Raw genomic sequence first — 5,917 nt, 5'->3', positions numbered from 1 at the left:
TAATGACATGAACAATTTTTTTATACCTGAGAATTTGGAGGTGGCACCGCAGTGCTGTTGTCTTGAGAGAGCATAGAACTGTCTAATTCACCATTAGATCCAACATTGTCATTGATATTGTTCAAGTTTGGCATGTTCACAAATGATGCCTGGGAGTAGATATGGTATGCACTGACATTTTCATAGTAGTTTCATTCTTGGGTAGGAACATTAGCTTCATTTGCAGGCTGCTGTTGAACATGGTTTTGTTCAGCCACATGAGGTTCAATATTAGCTTCAGAGGCACAGGGTTTTGGTCAGGCAAAGGAGGTTCATTGTCATCATTTACAGCCTGCAAATAGATTCATTGAGCCAGCTGCCTCAATTTCCCAACTCATATCTCATGTATATTGAAAATACGGTAAACAACACATTTGGAACCATTCAGAAATGACATTGGAACAATTTTGTTCCTGGTTCCTCATTGCACAGGTCTTGAGATTATGACCTTTCTTGCCACACAGTCCACAGCTCACTCGAGAATAATAGCTTCTAGGCTATTTTTCTATTCCTTGAGGTGGTGACTCTTCACCTACAACACAATTGACATTATTGTCCAGGCATGTAAAGTGTTACACATAGGCAAGACTATAGAATTAATGGAAAATTGAGGGGCCCAATATAGGCTTTATATCTAATAGCAAATTGTTGTTTTCATTTATGGAAATTTGGAATTTGGTTGAATATAGAATTTGTCTTCTTCAGTTCTTGTGTAAATCGCTGCTACTGAAGTACTAATAATCTGGGATTGTTGTTTTCGGTCATGGAAGTTTGGAGATTTGGTTGAATATGGAAATTTGGTAAAGTGCTTCTAATTCTGGGCTTCTAATATGATTGTTGAATATCAATCGTATTAATTTTAAGCCACCTAGCCATAGTTGAATATGGTATTGTACGTTAATAAGCTATGAAGTGATTATTTCAGGTTTCATATGTATTTGTTATGTTAGGAAGTCAAGACAATAGTTTACATAGCTTACATATTCACAGTGATGCATCAGTTTACATAGTTCCATTTACATATATATATTTACAGGGGCAATGATGCATGTTTATTTGAATATATTCGTTATGTTAGAACCTAGTTCCGGTTATGATTTTTGAGGACTATTTTTAACCTAGTTCTAGATCAAAAATTTCTTACTCTTTAAGTATTTACATATTCTTATCTATATAAATTAATATTATAAAATTAAATTAAATTAAAAAATACAAAACCGCCTAGACATCTGGGCGTTAGTCCCCTAGCCACCACGCGACTAGCGACTAGCGCCTAGTGATTTTAAAAACCTTTGTTTCATCAAGTTCTTAAAAATTAGAGGAAGAAAACCGCTTTTAAAAAAAATTAATTCCCATGTTTGCTATTTGATGACGTAAGTTGATTGCGTCTCAGGTGGATTCATTAAGTCGAGGCATTCCAATCTTGTCACACTCATTTGGTGCCTGCCCAGAAGTTCTGGTCTATAAGTATCTCCCAATGGAAGCCTTGAAGATCGACTCAGCTTTCAGGACAATTCTCACTACTACAATTTTGCTTATAGGACCCCCTCCTATAACGGTGTTCATTGTTCACAAAGGCCACCAAAGCCTTCAGTAGCCACTATGCAGCCACCAAATACATGACAGTGGTGATTACCCCAGTTTCCTTTGAAGCATAGAGCACCAAAATTGAATCGGTGCCTGGTTTTCAACTTAAAAGAATGTTGTCATGTCAGCTTCCATACACCAATTATAGTATTAATAGCTAACTGTTAGAACGGTGTCTTTAAATGCCACATTATTAAAAAAATAATAATAATAATAAAAAGAATAAATAAAACCATTAACTAGTGAAATAGATCAATTATGTTTACAAATGTAGACAGATTCACCATCTTCAATCAAAATCTAAAGTCAGAGTTGATACATATATACATCTTATTGCACTACCTTATCCGAAAATAAAAAACTTACTGCAACTTACAAAGCTTAAACCTACCACAAAGTTGATGTTTCAATTACTAGTAGCAACTCCAGAAGGAAAAACTCAATGATATTGTCTCAATGTCTTCAGCAGGTTAATTCGTACAGCCTCTTAAATTCTTTCAGTTCCCCAGTATGTTATTAAGCTTCAGTTGGTTCCATGCCACTCCAAATGGATATCAAAAGCCTGACATTCCTATATTTTAATTTAAGATTGCTTCATTCCAATCTTTTGAGTGAATGCTCATCCCTGTTCAAAGTCGTTTTCAAAATAGAATCCATTGATTCCCTTCTAACAAGGCCACCTTGACATTACCTGAAATGAACAAATCACTAAACATGTTATGGCATTCTACAACATTTTCTTCATCCAAACTCTTCTGAGTCGGTTTAATTGTCATAGAAACGCCAAAGTTGGGGCAATGAGATGGAAATACACACAAATCAAGGAACATGGATTTCTTTATTAAACTTGCATTTCAATAAATTTCTTCAATAGATTTCCTTATATGTGTAGATAGTACGTATGGATAGACCTTGTTATGAGCCAATAAATCAAACTCATTGGTAGCAGGGGAAACCGTCCAATGAGAGCACACCCTAGACTCAACCCTCCCAGTAATGACTAAACACAATAGCAGTTAAAATCATTCAAGTTCGACTAAATAATTCATAAGCACATATTAAATAACATGCTTAAACTAAGCAATTAAACTGAAATGCTTTACCATGAGAAAACTTATCTGAATTCTCAGAATGGAGAACAGAGCTCTTACTAGTAAGAAAGAAAAATGAAAGCACCATCAGTTTCACGTACTACTTAATGCAAGAGATAAACCAAATGTTTGCACTAGATTATTTATGTTGTATGTACCTTCAGTGACTTGCCATGACACTCCGTCTGCACCACTTAACACTTTCAGTTACATGACCCAATTTGAAAATCTGATTCCCCTACAAAAACATAAGGCAGGTAGAGGAATGTCATAATTAGTATAACTAGCAATGCAAAAACTATAAAACAATAAAATGATTGACATTAACCACAAGCTGTGCAGCTAAAAAGCCTCGACTCTCTAGGAAAGAACAAAATACTGCAAGCTTATCAACTAAAAATAGCAAAGTTCTTTATAAGCTTGTCAAATACAAAGCCAAAACGCATTGAAGAGCAAATAAAAGAAAATCCAAGGTCATAATCGTGTTTACAGGAATTCCAATGATTAAAGAATAGGAGAAATAGTAAATGACACGCATAGTTTGTAGAAACAAAGAGCGCATGATAACATTGTACCATATGAGTACCTGTAAAATTCTTCTGCATCATCGTAGGGTACCACATGAAGTGCAGAAACTTTAACCCCTTTCAATATTAAAGGAATACTTATTAGAATTTGGTAATTGAGGAGATCAAAAAGTATATGGGTGAGTCAATACAAATCTAACTACACTACTCAAAAGCCTTAAAATGGGACTAGTATGTCTCAGAATATTGAATATTCAAACAAGTTTCACTTGCAAGAGTCTAAAGTGTATATTCATAAGAAAGGAATTTACCTTAAATTTTGCTTCAATAACTGGATAGAGAATATTCAGGTCATAAGAACGAGCACTCATCCCGCCAACCCAAATGAAATGTATGTATCCTGAGATACACCACAGTCAGTAACAAAGGAACAAAGTTAGCAGAAGATCATGTATGGTGCATGTACCACCAGTAACTTGCCATGACGCAGCCAACACAATTTCACATTCTCACATGCAACTTCAATACTCTTGGCAGCCAACACAATTTTACAAAATACTGAAACAGAGAATGCGACTACAAAATCAGAATTACCGTTGTTGCAGAACTTTGAATGCAGCAGAAACCTAAAGGAATCATGATAAAGGCATAAAGGATTAAATTTATGCCTGACCCTAACTAGTAGACCTTAATTGTTCCTACAAACTTTTGATAAGCAATTGCATCAAATAGTATAAGTACATATATAGTGCTTTACAGAATTGAAAGCAACCAAGTCTTGAAGCACCATATTAATCTTTGGTAATCCCCAAATGCATAACTAAATCAGAAGCAAACCATAAAAAATGTTTTCTTTTGCTTACTTCAATTAGGAACTATGAATAACAAGGAGACCTAATTACCATATCCACTGAGCCACCTAAATGAAGAGTTTATTGACAAACTCCAAGCAAAATTTAATTAATTAGGTTTGATAATAGGGAAAATTGGAACTTACAGTAATCTTAGATATGAGGAGGATAGAGGATCAAATAGCTTATTTGCCATAAATGCGGTGGCGAGTGTTGCGCGTCCGGCTAACTCTAGCGACTGTGACTTACGGAAGCAAATCCTCTTGGTGTGGGAAACTGAAAATTCTGAGATCATCATGCTCAGATCATTATCTTCAACAGTCCTCCAGCCATGATCGCAGCAACGAATGGTGAGCGAGGTTACATAGGCCACACATGGACGACGACGTCTCTGAGAAGATTCAGCCTTCAATCTCGTCTCGAGAGAGAGCTAGGTCATATTTTGGTAAAGTGCTCGCAACATTGGGTGGGTTTCAAATACAATAAACAAAGTATAATTTTGGAACAAATTTTGGTTTTCCTGCCATCACCCATTCTTTTCATCCCACCAAAACAAGAAGACCCATGCTTTTGCAGTTTTGCTGAACAAGACATGAAATTTGGGGGCAAAACCCGTAAATAATGTAACCAAACATACCGATTATGAATAATTTAATCAAATATGAGCATTGGGCCACCAAATACCGACGACATCTCCATAACAACTCACCGATCAAATTACACGGTGCAAGACTATTCAACATATACACCAATTCAAAACAGTCCCCAAAATTGGTGTCCTACAGTAGTGTCTTTCTATCTTTCATGTATATCATATTGCCAGTGTGATAACAACTGAAAAAGCCACTAACTTACTCCTTTTGTTTTGTCTATGGAAGATTATCCACTGAGATTAGTCGCTACTAGTCCGCTGCTATGATTTACAGTACAGCCAAACATCCAACATTAGCTGCAGATGAAACGACCGGCAGACGCCTTGGAGGAGCTGATGTAAAAAAGTTGTTTAAACTAGAAACGTAGGATATTTTTTTTGACATGTAGAAAAAACATCTTTGGTTAGAGAATCAATTTTTTTTTTTTTTTGGAAAAATATAAATAGATAAGTCTGGTTAAGATACTAGCTTCTACTAATTGTTTCAAAGAATGCAAATGTTCAATGTTTTGGACTACGAATGTGTGGAATTTAGCAAGCAAACTAACCTGCAACATCGTGCAGGCCGGCTATCCCGCTAGTGATCTCTAAAGGGTAAAAAGTCCTCTCATCAAATAAGACATTCATGTCCTCTTTCGGAAAAGACAACAATCGGTTCCTTTTTCAAACTCTGAAGCTGATCTCAAAAGGGAAGCAGTTAAATTACTTTGAAACCATCTTGATTAGATTTGCATGATCATTAGGTTTTAAGCTATATTTTCAATACTGAGGGCTAACTTTTCCTGTTTTTTTTTCTTGCATCAATTTATTGGTTCTATACTATCTAGAAGTAGAGTCACTGACTTTAATATGTAGTTAATGAATTTGGAGGATTCAAAGTATTTTAGCAATCCAAGTCAATACTTGGCCATTTCCAAATTAAAAGTTTTCAATTATTTCTGTGGAAAATTCCAAGTCGATGCTTATCTTGGGTCCAATTTGAAAGATTCAAAGTATTTTAGCAGATAATGCTACTTGGGTCCAATTTTGAATTGTCTGCGCGTTGCTCTGTTTATTGCGTCAGCCTAAGATATGTTCCAAGTTCCAACAGCTTGTTTGCCATAACATAACATTTTTTTTTACTAGAAACAGGTGAGGGATGTAGTACCCGGCCTTCCCCCAAATATCATG

General features: G+C 35.6%; 1 long non-coding RNA gene across 5 annotated transcripts; it reads right to left on the bottom strand.

The window, feature by feature from the left end:
* Positions 1-1,925: 1,925 nt before the first annotated feature.
* LOC112181540 lies at positions 1,926-4,874 on the bottom strand. Of its 5 annotated transcripts, none has more exons than XR_005804881.1 (4): positions 4,242-4,874; positions 3,556-3,802; positions 3,304-3,361; positions 1,926-2,955 (listed from the first exon to the last, which is right to left on the bottom strand). It is a non-coding gene; the product is annotated as an uncharacterized LOC112181540 (long non-coding RNA). The 5 variants fall into 5 exon arrangements; XR_005804883.1 differs by having other exon boundaries at positions 3,556-3,644; XR_005804884.1 differs by lacking the exon at positions 4,242-4,874 and having other exon boundaries at positions 1,926-2,776; positions 2,876-2,955; positions 3,556-4,203.
* Positions 4,875-5,917: the final 1,043 nt, after the last annotated feature.

The sequence above is a fragment of the Rosa chinensis genome, chromosome 1, assembly GCF_002994745.2.
Source record: "Rosa chinensis cultivar Old Blush chromosome 1, RchiOBHm-V2, whole genome shotgun sequence".
NCBI classification, from domain to species: domain Eukaryota; kingdom Viridiplantae; phylum Streptophyta; class Magnoliopsida; order Rosales; family Rosaceae; genus Rosa; species Rosa chinensis.
This window is presented reverse-complemented; position numbering and strand designations above follow the sequence as displayed.